We start from the raw sequence: 14,337 nt of genomic DNA on the forward strand, positions 1-14,337 counted from the left end.
ATTTCACCTCAAAGCAAACACATCATTCACCATAGTGACACCAGAGTTGTTTATCTTCTCTCTGCAAGTGTGTGCTCTTTTTAGCAAGCTTTCCGTATCCTCTATTTCAGAGGGCCTTTCCCATCCGTTTACTATTGTGGACTGTGCTGCTTTTTTTGTTTTTAATTACAGGTTATATAAAATATTATCAGCAGGAGGGAGGTTATTATTACCTTAAAGAATAAGTGGTAGATACGGACTGACCACTGTGAGCCCATCACTAAAATGCACTTCCGCACACAAAAGGTCCGCTTCCCTGGCAGACAATGGTTCATTTTATTTGAGGAGGTGTGTTGTGGGCTTGGGGAAACAAAAGGAAATTGGAGACATTGATATTCTTCCTGAGAGGTGGTAGGGGCCACTTAACACAACGTTCATTTTTCAGCTGCCAGTGGGAGAAGAGCTGGGCTGGGCATATCATGAGTAACATTCAAAGCTCCTTCTGTCTTTTTGCAGAGAATTCACAAAACAACTCAGGGCCTCCTGTTCCTGCAAAAGTTTTTACTGTTTCTTTGTGTTGTTTCTGCTTCTTGTTTTGCTTGCCACCAGCTCCCTACTCACTTGGGGAAAAGAATCCATCAAAGGAATAGAAGCTCAGGATAAACGTTTCAGACCTTTCAATAAGATAGTAAGATTTTCCTCATTCCCAAACCTCTCTCACAAAGAAGCAGCCATCATTAAAAGTTTGTTATGGATTCCTCCAGAAACGTTATATGCATTTAGCATCAGATGCAGATATGGGTAGCCTTTTAAAAAATGCATGCAACTGAGACTATTGGATACGTTTTGTTTATTATGTACTCCTTCCATTTAATAGTGCCTTGGAGATTATTTGGTACCAGCACATGTAGCTCAACCTCCTAATACTCCATGATGGATAGTATGCCATCACATGGTGTCATTTAATTGACATATGCATTCCTATTTATAGATGTTGAAGTTAGAGCCATGTCTTACTATTACACATGACTTAGTATTGAATGTTCCTGCATGTATATTTAGTCTAATTGAGCAAGGATATTGGGGGGGAGGGTTTCCAGCAGCAGAAGTGGAAGAACAAAGGCACTGTGTACATCTTTGAAACAATTAACTTCACCAAAATTACCAAATTGTCCTCTAGAATAGTTAAACCAATTTCCTCTCTACCATTCACACATGAGAATGCCTGTGTCCCCCCGCCCCCACCAGAAATTATCTCCAGCAGCAGCAACAGAGAGGACTGTCAGGGAATGCATTGACAGGTCCCACAAGTCAGCAATCAGCACGCCATTTTTTAAAATTTATGTTGCTATTGTATTGTAAGGTTCTTCTGAAGCCACCACTTCATAACACTGTGTAGTCCAATCCCCAAGCTGGGCAATTTTTTTTCTCCTTTCAATACATCACATTGATTTTCTGTATGACTTTATCTGCTTAATACAAAGTGGGATTGAACAGTTATTTGTCTGGATTTGATCATTCCTTATCAAACTTTTATGATTTAGCTTTCACCATGGCATCTTCTTGCAAGGTGTTTCTTATTTTTATCTTTTTCCATAAGGGTAGGACTGTGTCGACAGCCCTGTAATAAATCTCTCTTGGAAGAGATGTGTTGCTGAGGGGTGGGGAGGAGGTGGGGGCTCTGTGCATGGGATGTTTGGGGGAGAGCTTCAAAGAAGGGCAGTGCAAATTGTTTCTGGACTGATGCCATCTTTTAATAATAGTAGTTAATAGACCGAGTACAATGGCTCACGCCTGTAATCCCAGCACTTTGAGAGGCTGAGGCGGGTGTATCACTTGAGTCTAGGAGTTAGAGACCAGCCTGGGTAAACAGCCTGAGGCAAAACCTTATCTCTACAAAAAATACAAAAAATCAGCTGGGCGTGGTGATATGTATCTATGGTCCGAGCTCCTCAGGAAGCTAAGGTGGATGGATCATTTGAGCCCAGGAGATGGAGATTGTAGTGAGCCAAGATGGTGCCACTGCACTTCAGCATGGGTGACAGAGCGAGACCCTGTCTCAAAATGATAATAATTGTAGTAGTGGTAGTAGTAGTAGTAGTAGTAGTAGTGAATGCTCTGACTTTGGGGTTTGCAGTAAGTGAGGGTTAAGTGCTTTACAGGGAGGCACGGTGGAGAGCTACTCTGAGGATGAATTGCCTAGTAAATAAGTGAGGTTGGTACAACCTAGGCCAGATCTTAGAACCGCCTGCTATTCGTACTTAGAAGAATGTTGCTGTCAGGGGCAAGGCAAGGTCACCAGGATTCACTGAGAGTCTTGGTCAGCATTTTGTCTACATATAAGGGATTGGAAAACATGAGAGCATAATGAGACATCTAGTTTTTTTCTCTCTTTCATTTGTTCTTTTTCTCATTGAGAGAATTTTCTAGCTTTATGTGGAGAAAACAGTATTAGAAATTATTACTCAATTCTAGAAAACCTCACTGAGCACCTGCCATGTAGGTGCTCATCCTGATACCACTGTCAGGCCCTTAGGACCCGTTCCAAGAATGCAGGATGAGGAAGGCAATGTGAGAAAGCAGAAGGAGCACCGGGCAGTCATGGGCTTGATTTTTATTCTATTATTTTTTTAAAACATAAAACAACATACATTCATCATCTCGCTTTCTTTGGATGAAGCATTGAGCCTGGTTCAGCACCTCTTGCGCGCTGTAATCGAGGGCGGTCATTGACTGGGGCTGGATTCAGGAAGGATCCACTTCCAAGCTGCACAGTTGTTGGCAAGATGCAGTTTTTTGGTGGTTCCTGGACTCTGGGACTCAGCTTTTTGGCTGTTGGTTGTTGGGTGTTGCCACATGGGCCTCTGCAAAGGGCAGCCTGTAACGTGGCAGCTGGCTTTTGTCCACATGAGAAAGTGAGAGTGTAGGAATTGGTGAGAGAGACTGCAACCAGGGTGTTTTGGAACTTAATCTTGGAAGTCACATCCTATCGCTTTGGTTTTTTGACTGAGATTATTCAGTACTGCAATAGTCTCCCTTTAAAGTGGACAGTTCATTGGCTTATAGTGTAGTCACAAAGTTGTGCAGACATCACAACTATCTAATTTCAGAACATTTTTGTCACCCCTAAAAGAAACCCTGTACCCCTTAGCCGGCGTTCCCCATTCCATACCCCCAATCTCTCATAACTACGCATTGACTTCTTTTCTATGAATTTGCCTATTTGGGATAATTCATATAAATGGAATCATACAATATGTGGCCAAGTAACTTCTTTCACTTAATGTTTTTAAGGTTTGTGTTATTTCATGTATTAGTATTAGGTTGGTGCAATCACTTTTGAACCAATCTAATGCTTCATCCCATTGTATGGCCAAATAATATTCTGTCAATCCATTACACTTCATTCATCCACTCACAGTTCGTGTCATTTCCACTTTCTGGCTATTATGAATACTGCGATATGAACATCTGGTTATTTCTGACTATGATGGGTAACCCTTCTATAAACATTTCCAAAGGTTGCTTCTAATTTATTTCTATTATGAGTAATGCTGCTATGAACATCCATATACAAGTGTTAGGGCAAAGTTATATTTTCATTCCGATATCTTTTTATGGCATGTCTTGGCAGTGATGTCTATGACATCCAGGATATGCCTTGACATATCTTACATCATCTAAATAAAAATAAAGTAGGGGAAGAAGATAGTGATTGTGTATGTGATCAGAGGTGGCTTTTGGAGAGGTGACATTTGAACTACACCCTGAATGAAGAGAGACATGCAAAGATCTCAGCAAAGAAAATCCCAAGGCCAGGTGTGGTAAGTGCAAAGGCCCTGGGGTGTAAACACACTTGATGTGTTCAAGGGAGAGAAAGTGGCCAGTGGGCTTGGAGCCAGGAGGGATGATAGGCGATGTCATCAAGAGGGGGGCCAACCACACATGTGCAGCCACTGTATGATGTCTGGATTTTACTTGAGTTATGGTGATCACTACTGGGACATGGGAACCAAACAGGTGACATAATTTGAATCACACTTTTAAAAGATGCCATGGTTGCAATGAGGAGGGCAATGTGTAGGAGGCAGGAGTGAAAGCTGAAGGATATGCTGGGAGGTGACCCAGGAGTCGAAGAGAGCCATTGAGGTGACCAGGTGATAATAATGGAGATAGAGAAAACAGGGTGGATTCAGGAAACATGACCACACTAAGCATGTTCAAATGTAATGGTCAGTTTTCTTGTCTCTCTCCCTCTGGTCAAGCCCCTAACTCTTCGTGTACACACCCTGACTTCCAGTGTGGGCTGGCCACCCAGGAGGCATCCACTGTATGTGTGCTGCATGAGTGCTGTGGTATGATCGCCCATGGAGGAAGTGGCAGAAAGAGCAGTCACAGCTCCTGGCTGCTGTGGATGCTTTAAGCTTCTTCCTTGTTCAGGCTAGGTCATTCCCAGTCTGTACCCTGGAAGGATGTCCTTAGTCCTGTCTCCTCTCACTAGCAGGGATTCCAAGCTTGTAAATAATATTTCCCTCTTAAAATGTGAGCAGAGTGAAGAACCGGCAGTGTCAAAACTCTGTGCCCAAATGTTTTACGATTTTCCCTTTTACAGATGCGCCCAGTGTATCCATATCAGTGTGTCTAGGAAGACCAAGCATACTGTACAGCCAGCAGAATAGAAACTCAGTGTGGCCATCCATTATGTTCTCCCTGAATTAGGCTCTTTGAGACTCAATTATTAAAGTGGGATTTTTCTTAATTATTAACAGTTAAAAATAGGAAAATAGATTTCAAGGGGAAAAAATTTGCAGTCAACAAGAGTCCAATTCTAAATGTGTGCATGTGCGTAAAACGGAATTTGCCAAACATGAATAGGCACTTACAATGTGACTAGAATTGGCTCTGTCATGTGTCAGCCTAATAGCCTCAACCCTGGTTCAATACAATGAACTTGGGAAGGTTTGCTTAATGAAAGAACTGACGTTTTCTGTGCAGCGGCTGCATTCATCAGCCTGCATCCTGTTCATTACACTACAAAGGGCTGCCAATGGGAATTGGTAGGATCATCTATTAGGTAAACGCGATGGGGACAAAAGATAGCAGAGGCCGGGGCTTTGTGGAATTTTCTGTGGTGGTCCGGGTTCCTGGAGTAGGGAGCTCTGATGACGGGCAACAGATTTCCAAGTTGGCACGCCGGCTTCTGGAATCACGGGCTGAATTCTGGCACTGACACATCTTGTCACACACATCCTAAGGGAACCTAGAAAAGAGAATTTTCACATTGCGTTACCCATCGTGGATTCAGAAGGGATATTCACAACTGCGAATTCGAATATAACTATTAATTGAATTATTATGATTATTATTATTGAGTTACTGAGTATAACTCATAACTATTGAGTTTTCCCTCTCCATCTGGGCACATGGGAAGGCCGTACTTTCCTGACATGTGACTTGCTGTGGCCAGTGGAGTCTGGGGGGAAGTGACGTGTGTCTCCTTGAGGCAGAAACTTGAAGAGCCTCCAGCATGCTGCATCATAATCTCCTTTCCCTCCACCATGCAGATTGGTAATATTCCAGATTCCGTTTGCCCTGTCAGGGTGGGTCCTAGAGGTAGGACAAAAGCAAGAATTGCAAACTGACCCAAGACAGACGTGGAAAAATTGTGCTTCCCTGATGTGGCTTTAAGATACTCGCTCTGTTGCCCAGGCTGTAGTGTAGTGGTGCCATCTCGTCTCACTGCATCCTCTGCCTCCTGGGTTCAAGCGATTCTCCTATCTCAGCCTCTCAAGTAGCTGGGATTACAGGCATGCACCACCATGCTCAGCTAATTTTTGTATTTTTAGTAGAGATGGAGTTTCACCATGTTGGCCAGGCTGGTCTTAAACTCCTGACTTCAAGTGATCCACCCACCTTGGCCTCCCAAAGTGCTGTGATTACAAATGTGAACCACTGCGCCCGGCCAAGATAATGAGATTTGGAGGCCGGGCACAGTGGCTCACACCTGTAATCCCAACACTTTGGGAGGCTAAGGCTGGAGGATTGCTTGAAGCCAGGAGTTTGAGAACAGCCTGGGCAACATAGTGAGACCCCGTTTTACAAAAAAATTAAAAAATTAGCTGAGTGTGGTGGTATGCCACAGTAGTCCCAGGTACTCAGGAGACTAAGGCAGGAGGATTGCTTGAGCCCAGGAGATCAAGGCTGTATAGTGAGCCATGATCCCCCCACCACACTCTAGCCTGGGTGGCAGAGCAAGACCCTTTTAAAAAAAAAAATGTACACACAAAAAGACACTGAGATTTGGGGGTTACTTGTAACTGTGTCATAATGTGGCTCCTTACTGCCGTCACCATGCCTAGAGGGATCCCAGTGTGTGATCACAACATCACAACAACCCAAGCCCCAGTGTGTCACGCCATTACATACTTAGAGCCTGTTTTTACAAAGTTTGAATATTGTAATTTGCCTTTAAAAAATTGTTTTAGATTGCAAAAATTTTCTCCCATTCTGTAGGTTGCCTGTTCACTCTGATGGTAGTGTCTTTTGCTGTGCAGAAGCTCTTTAGTTTAATGAGATCCCATTTGTCAATTTTGGCTTTTGCTGCCGTTGCTTTTGGTGTTTTAGACATGAAATCTTTGCCCATGCCTATGTCCTGAATGGTACTACCTAGGTTTTCCTCTAGGATTTTTATGGTATTAGGTCTAACATTTAAGTCTCTAATCCATCTTGAATTAATTTTCGTATAAGGAGTAAGGAAAGGATCCAGTTTCAGCTTTCTACTTATGGCTAGCCAATTTTCCCAGCACCATTTATTAAATAGGGAATCCTTTCCCCATTTCTTGTTTCTCTCAGGTTTGTCAAAGATCAAATGGCTCGAGCTGGAATCCATCATTCTTAGCAAACTATCACAAGAACAGAAAACCAAACACCGCATGTTCTCACTCATAGGTGGGAACTGAACAATGAGATCACTCGGACTCAGGAAGGGGAACATCACACACCGGGGCCTATCATGGGGAGGGGGGAGGGGGGAGGGATTGCATTGGGAGTTATACCTGATGTAAATGACGAGTTGATGGGTGCAGCACAGCAACATGGCACAAGTATACATATGTAACAAACCTGCACGTTATGCACATGTACCCTACAACTTAAAGTATAATAATAATAAATAAAAAAAAAAAAAAAAAATTGTTTTAAAGATCTGCCTAGGTCAGCAAATTTTATTTAGCCTCTAGAACCATTTGACTGGGGTACTGCCTTGAGAAATAAAGCAGATTCCTTCAGCTGCATGTGGGCCTGGAGTCACTGGAAAATGCAGACAAAACAAGATCTGCTGATTGGCAAGGTCATCTTGGGAAGGGCCATCGTGCAGTAAAGAGCAGGTCCATTAATTCGGGGGGGGGTGGTTTACATCAGTTCCATCTGCCTCTTACCTAATGGGACTGTTTGGTTGTGTTCTTTCCTGGAGAGATTAGTGATTGAAAGGAGGAGATCTAGAAAGGAAAGATAAAAGTTTACATTTAATTCTCATGCCATGCAGCCTTCTAAGAAGGCTTCCTAAGGAGGCTGCATACTAAATTCAGATGTAAGTCAGAAGGCAGCTTCTCCCAAGACAGTGTTGATGTCCAGGGGGTAACAATTCCGTCACAAAAGGGCTCTAAAGGGGTTTGGGGAAAATTCATTTGTCTTCCTGTTATCTCTAACCCTAAAACCCAACTGCTGGCTGAATTAAAAGTCTCTTACATAATGATCAGAGGAGTTTTGAGTATCGGATCTTTGTGTACTTGTTTTTTAAATTCAGTCAGGTCTAAAATAATGCTTTTCCCTCCCCTCCTCCTCCACTTTATGTATTTGCTAGCAGCTTCCATGAAACTCCGTGGGTAAACACTTCTGCAACTCTTTGGCATTTAAATTTTAGGTTTCTGCCCCTCATAGCAGACTATCTTTCTAGAGGCAGAGCTGGAAGTCTCTTTTAACACCATTTTTTAGCTTGGACAGGCTGACATTTTTATTTAATGGGTTATCTCAATATACATATACTTTTTTGCATCCTATTTTTTTAGAAAATTAAAAATGATATGCCGGGCGCCGGTGGCTCACGCCTGTAATCCCAGCACTTTGGGAGGCTGAGGCAGACGAATCACGAAGTCAGGAGTTTGACACCATCCTGGCTGACACAGTGAAACACCGTCTCTACTAAAAAATACAAAAAATTAGCTGGATGTGGTGGCAGGTGCCTGTAGTCCCAGCTACTCGGGAGGCTGAGGCAGGAGAATGACGTCAACCCAGAAGGCAGAGCTTGCAGTGAGCCGAGATCATCCTACTGTACTCCAGCCTAGGAGACAGGGCGAGACTTCATCTCAAAAAAAAAAAAGATAGTGATGAAAATAATAGAATATTGATGAGAACACCCATTACTATGCTCATTGTTCGAATGGACTCATTTAAGCGCTGTCTCCTTTGTTTCTGTCTTTCTCTCGCATCAGCTCGCATCTGTTTTCCTTTGCTATAAGGCATCAGTGGTTACCAAGCAGTGTTGCATGATTTCTATCCCACACCTCCGTGTGTGTTCCTCGTCTGTCTCTAGGATGTGCCCTCTGCCCCATCACATTGCACTCTGTGCTGCTCTCAGGCAAAGCTCTTCTTAAGTACACTAGCCATCAAAACCTTACAACTTGGCTGGGTGTGGTGGCTCACACCTGTAATCCCAACATTTTGGGAGGCCGAGGCGGGTGGCTCACTTGAGGTCAGGAGTTCAGGACCAGCCTGGCCAACATGGTGAAAGCTCATCTCTACTAAAAATACAAAAAATTAGCCAGGCATGGTGGCGCACGCCTGTAGTCCCAGCTACTTGGGAGGCTGAGACAGGAACATCACTGGAACCTGGGAAGTGGAGGTTACAGTCAGCCGAGATGTATGCCCTTGTAGTCCAGCCTGTGCGATAGAGGGAAACTTTGTCTCATACAAACAAACAAAAAACATACAACTTAATTCTCATGCCCCTATACCTATCTTTTCTCCTCTTTGTCTTGACTCCTCTTGGGAATTCCCTAAGTACTTTGAGGGTGAGGACCACCAGATAAATGTCGTGAGGCAACCAGGAATGACATTACAAGATTCCATTCTTTCCTTTGTGTATCCATTCATCATTCATTATATTCTTACTCTGAGCTAGGCACTGGGAACTTAAGAATGAATTAGGATCTTTCAGTTTAGTAAGAACAAGCAGGAATAAACAATTAGAACATTTAGTGTGGCAAGGGGAGTGACAAAGTTACCAAGAGAGGTAGGAGAGAGATAGGAGTAGTTGTCTGCTGGGAACAGGTGAAGGAGTGACAGCAGGGGGTGAGGATAAGGAGGAGGAAGCTTTACCCCTGAGAAGAGCAGGCATCAGATAGGCTTTGGAATCTACATGGGTGTTTGTAGGTGGACCACCCTGGAAGGTGAATGGTAGGGAAGGAAGGGAATAAAGTGCATTCTGTACAAGGAAAGAGCAGGTGCAGCAGCTCAGACAGGGGCACCTTCGGAGCATGTCTGAGTCTTCCTGATGAGACACACGGTGTTCACTTGGTAACTCCCTGGCAGGTTCTCTTCTTCGGGCCTCCATATAGGATATGCGAACCTCTTTATGTTTTTTTAAAAGGGAGAGATTTAATAAAGGCAATTTGGCACTTAGAAAATTGTTAGAAGAGCTAAAAGAGTAGTTTTGAGGTTGACGTTCAGAACAGCTTCCTGAATAATACAGAAGTGACCCTCCTGGAAGGTCCTTCCACTGAAGCTACAACTGGAGCTAAGCGGATGGATAAGCCAAAGCTGCCTCCATTGCTGTGGCCCCATCTCCACCACAAGGAAGCTGGAGAAGGGACCCCGGAACCGGAAGACAGAAAACTTCCTTCGCACACTCCGTTGCTAAGAGGAGAAGCCCCAAAGAAGCTAGATATGGCCCTTCCCTCACATTTGCTGTCCCAAGTGTCCCATGGCAGCGCCTAAGCAATTGGTGGGATGCATTTGTGTCTGTAAACAAAGTTGCAAGGGAGTCTGGAAAGGGAGTTTTAACTCCAACTTTTTCAACTAGAATGGTAGGACTGAGGGGCAGCGTTGCTCCCCAGGGGACATTTTACAATGTCTGGGACATTTTTTAGTTGTCACAACTGGAAGGAGGAAGAAGTGCTACTGTCATCTAGTGGGTGAAGGCCAGGGATGCTGCTAAATATCCTACAATCCATGGGACAGTCCCTACTACAAAGAATTACCCAGCCCCAAATGTCAAAGTGCCCAGGTTGAGAAACCCTGACCTAGCTGAAAAGTGAACAGGAACTAAATGAGTCGGTTTCGGATATCCAACACAAATATGTCACTTGTTTCTATTCCAAAAGTATTAGAATTTTTGTTTGAGCTAAAAACTAGACACAATTTATTGGATAATTGCTTTTCATCCCTTCAATACGTGTTTCCTTGAAATTTGCATCGATGCATCCCACGTGGTACCCATATTGATTATTTCAATGACTCCGAAGACTTCTTTATTCAAAATAATCTCTAATAAGATGTTTTTTAGGGATAAGGAAAAATCAAGTTTCTCTCCATGTTACGTTTCTTTCTTGCACGTGTATTGCTTTTTCATAAGCAGAATCTTACTAATAGAACAAGTCCTCTCAAAATGGTTGCCTTTTCTCCCTTCATCCTCCCCCACCAATAATGTAGAGCTGTTATTTGGCTTGTTTTGCTTTTTCCTCCAGAGGCAGGAAGAGGGAATGAATGGTGGCCAAGAATTTTAAATTCCTGTTTCCGGCTGCCCCCGGAAGCTCCGTCTTTGTTGTGAGGGCTTCTCTGCGTCAGTAGAGACCAGCTGAGCTCTTGTTCACCTCTTATTCTTTGGTTCCCTTTCACAGCAGGTCTAGCTCTAACCACAGCTGGAGTTTAGGAAGGCCAGGCAGCGTGTGTTGAATGCCAGCCACTGTTCTACCCAGGGTCATATACTTGGATATTTTTCTGTGCATCTGTCTTTTCCGACCCTCCCATGATTCTGGAAGGAAACACCTTTCCAAGCTCCCCAATGACCTTGGTTCATCCACGAAATATGCAGGAAAAGCATTATGAGCCTTGCGATGCCACATGCTGCGTTGGTATGTTACGTTATGAGAACTATTGGGGATGATCTCTGAGAAACTTACGAGAGGTGTGCGATTGGAAATCACGTCACCCTCTGAATGTAGATTATGGGATAATGGCTAGGTACCCATGCTTCAGAGTCCAGCCAGCCGCAGGTTTGGATTCCAGATGGATGCTGTACTGGATGAATAGTGTCCCCCCAAATTCATGTCTATCTGGAACCTCAGAATGTGACCTCATTTGGAAATAAGGCCTTTTTAATTAAAAAATACATTTCTATTAAAAAAAAATAGAGATAGGGTCTTGCCATCTTGCCCAGGCTAGTCTCAAACCATTGGACTCAAACCATTGGACAGGTCCTGCTTTGACCTCCCAAAGTGCTGGGATTATAGGTATGAGCCACTCCACCCACCTGGTAATAAGATGTTTATAGATGTAACTAATGTAAAGATAGAGACGTGGGTGTGATCATACTAGTTTAGGGTAGGCCCTTCATCCAATAAGAATGTCCTTAGGAGAGACAGAACAGAGACACCGAGAGAGGAAGGTGATGTCAAGGCAGAAGTGAAGATTGGAATGACACCATCTATAAGCCAAGGAATGCCAAGGCTGTGGCTACACCAGAAGCTGGAACAGAGCCTGCAATGGTTTCTCCTGCAGAACCCCCAGAAAGGACTCATCCTGCATACACTGAGATTTCAAACTTCTGGCTTCCTGAACTGTGAAAGAATAAATTTCTGTTGGGCCAGGCACAGTGGCTCACGCCTGTCCCAGCACTTTGGGAGGCTGAAGCAGGTGGATCACTTCAACCCAGGAGTTCAAGACCAGCCTGGGCAACACCGCAAGACCTCGTCTCTACAAAAAATACTAAAAAAATGAGCCAGGTGTGGTGGGGCATACCTGTAGTCCCAGCCACTTGGGAGGCTGAGATCGAAGGATCATTTGAGCTTGGGAGGTGGAGGTTGCAGTCAACTGAGATTGCGCCACTGCACTCCATCCTGGGTGACAGCATGAGACTGTGTCTCAAAAATTTAAAAATAAAACATAAATTTCTGTGGTTTTAAGACAATGTGCCTGTGGCCCTAGGAAACCAGTAGATAGTTTTGATGGTTTATTTAGTACAACAACCCTGCCCCTTCTAGTTTGTATGATAACCTGATTAATTGCTGGTGCTCTCAGAGCCCTGGTTTCCTTATCTATAAAGTGGAGATTCCCTACCTCATTTGGGGGTGATTTTAAGGCCGAAATGAGACAGTGTATGTAAAGCATTTGGTGTGATGCCTGATACAGAGTAAGTGACCAATAAATAACTACCCTTATTATTTAGAATGCTATTATTTAGAATGTAAGTATATTTAGGAAAGCACCATCAATATTTAATTTGTCTTGCTAATAAAAAGGAATAAAGGTAAAGATTGCAAAGTAGAAAAATACATGTAAATTAAACGGCTTTACATCTTAAAAAGTGGTGAGGTAGACACACAGGCACTAGTCACGTCATTCCTTCTCATCCCAACCCATTAAGATTTGGCCTTCAACTGGGTAGTGGAAGAAATACGGTCCTTGGCCATCTACTCCCCCAAAGCAGGAACATCCCCTGTTTTTGGGTAGTTAAGAGTTAAGTATCACTTTGAGCTACAGGATCATGATTAAAAAGCATTCTGTTATCCTATTTCACAACTCCCCACTTTTGTAAAAGTTTAGGACACCAGCAGGGCAGCAAATACCTTTAAATGATTTTATTTAAATGTCAGATTTAATTAAATCCATTACCAGAAGACAAACCCCAAGGAAATTTTCAGGGAGCTTTAGAATTTTCCTTTTCCATGTTCAAGGGGATAACCGTAGCATGAAGCCTTCCCATACACATGCAAATGCAAGCAGGGGCATTTATCATGAAAATACAGCTCTCAAGGCTGAAGTGCTTGTTAACATTGCGCTCTATAGCCAAGTGTGATGATCAGAAATTATATATATCGAAGAGACCACAAAATAGTGTAGAGATTGGTGATTTTGACTAAGACTGGAATGTGTGTGTATGCACTCCTCATGTTCCGGTTTCTGTGATCATTCAGGCATGCACAGGTATTCTGATGGGTAGTCAGGTCATTAGGCCCAGAGCGGGCAGTGTACCATGGCAAGAGAAGTCATTGTGTCTCCAAACTGTGCCTAAATTGCCTGTAACGGGTTCTTTCCCATTTGCAGAACCAGATCTTATCATTTGCAAGGAGAACAGCTGAAAAGATACTTAAATAAAAGTGATCGGATTAAATTTTAAAAATGAGAATGACCAAAAGGATTCCCAGGGAACCATCACTGGTCCAGAGCCCCCCATTTTAGGGTCTGGCATTTGTACTGATTATGGCCTGACAGCTCTTGAGTTTCCAATGATAACAGCCATCTGACTTGATCGGAGTTCAATGGATTTTCACTAAAATAGAATCATCGCCTTGGTGATGGATAGAAAAAGTAAAGCAATACATCCTGATAAATGCTGTGCCTGCCTCCTTCCTCTCCCCGGCAGTGACCTTGCACAATCCATAAGAGGGCAAGGCTGAGAGCCCCGGCCACCGCCACAGCGCGTCAGGACTTGGAAATTTAAGTAGCTTTGAAACCCGTCAATGGGGTGAAGGGGGAATGGCCTGAGAAAGCAATGGATCATGCTTAGAGGGCTCAGAGGGAAATAGGGTACGCTGAAGGTCAACGTGCAGACATGTCCTGAAGGAACAGCTCAAGTCCTCATTCTCATTCACGGGAGGCTGTGGCCCTGTGAGGTGAGATCAGTAGAAAAGAACAATAAAACCGGAGTTTTCACAGCATATAATTTCTTCTTGGAAGTGAAAGGCACTGGAGAGTGGTGCAGGATAAGCACTAGCCTGGAGAAAGTATGCCCTGCCCCAGTCTCTTTCTCTGAGTAGCAGAGAGCTGGCTGTACAAGGAAGCCCGTCGCTTCTCTAACACCTCATTTGTTCTCCAGCCCGATTATCTTAGTCAACTGTGAACATTTGAACAGTGTTGATCATCGGTAACGACACCAGCACCATAACACGAAATCCCACTAAAACACGGCTTCCAGGAAACTCACAGACTAGTTACATCCCCAAGCCCTGCATACTTGATCGGAAAGAGAAGCTTCTGGATGGTTGAAGGAGAAAGGAGTTAGACATTGGCAGGCACCCATTAGTGTTGGTTACGACTTGCTAAAAGAAAATATTAAAATAAAAATTAGATCATAAATTTGGA

At 43.6% G+C, this 14,337-nt stretch overlaps 1 protein-coding gene across 1 annotated transcript in view; it reads left to right on the top strand.

The window, feature by feature from the left end:
* The window catches only part of WWOX (WW domain containing oxidoreductase), a 1,132,972-nt gene that overhangs the window by 581,003 nt on the left and 537,632 nt on the right, over window positions 1–14,337 (top strand). The window lies entirely within an intron of this gene.

This window comes from Macaca thibetana, chromosome 20 (genome assembly GCF_024542745.1).
Source record: "Macaca thibetana thibetana isolate TM-01 chromosome 20, ASM2454274v1, whole genome shotgun sequence".
In the NCBI taxonomy this organism is placed as follows: Eukaryota; Metazoa; Chordata; class Mammalia; order Primates; family Cercopithecidae; genus Macaca; species Macaca thibetana.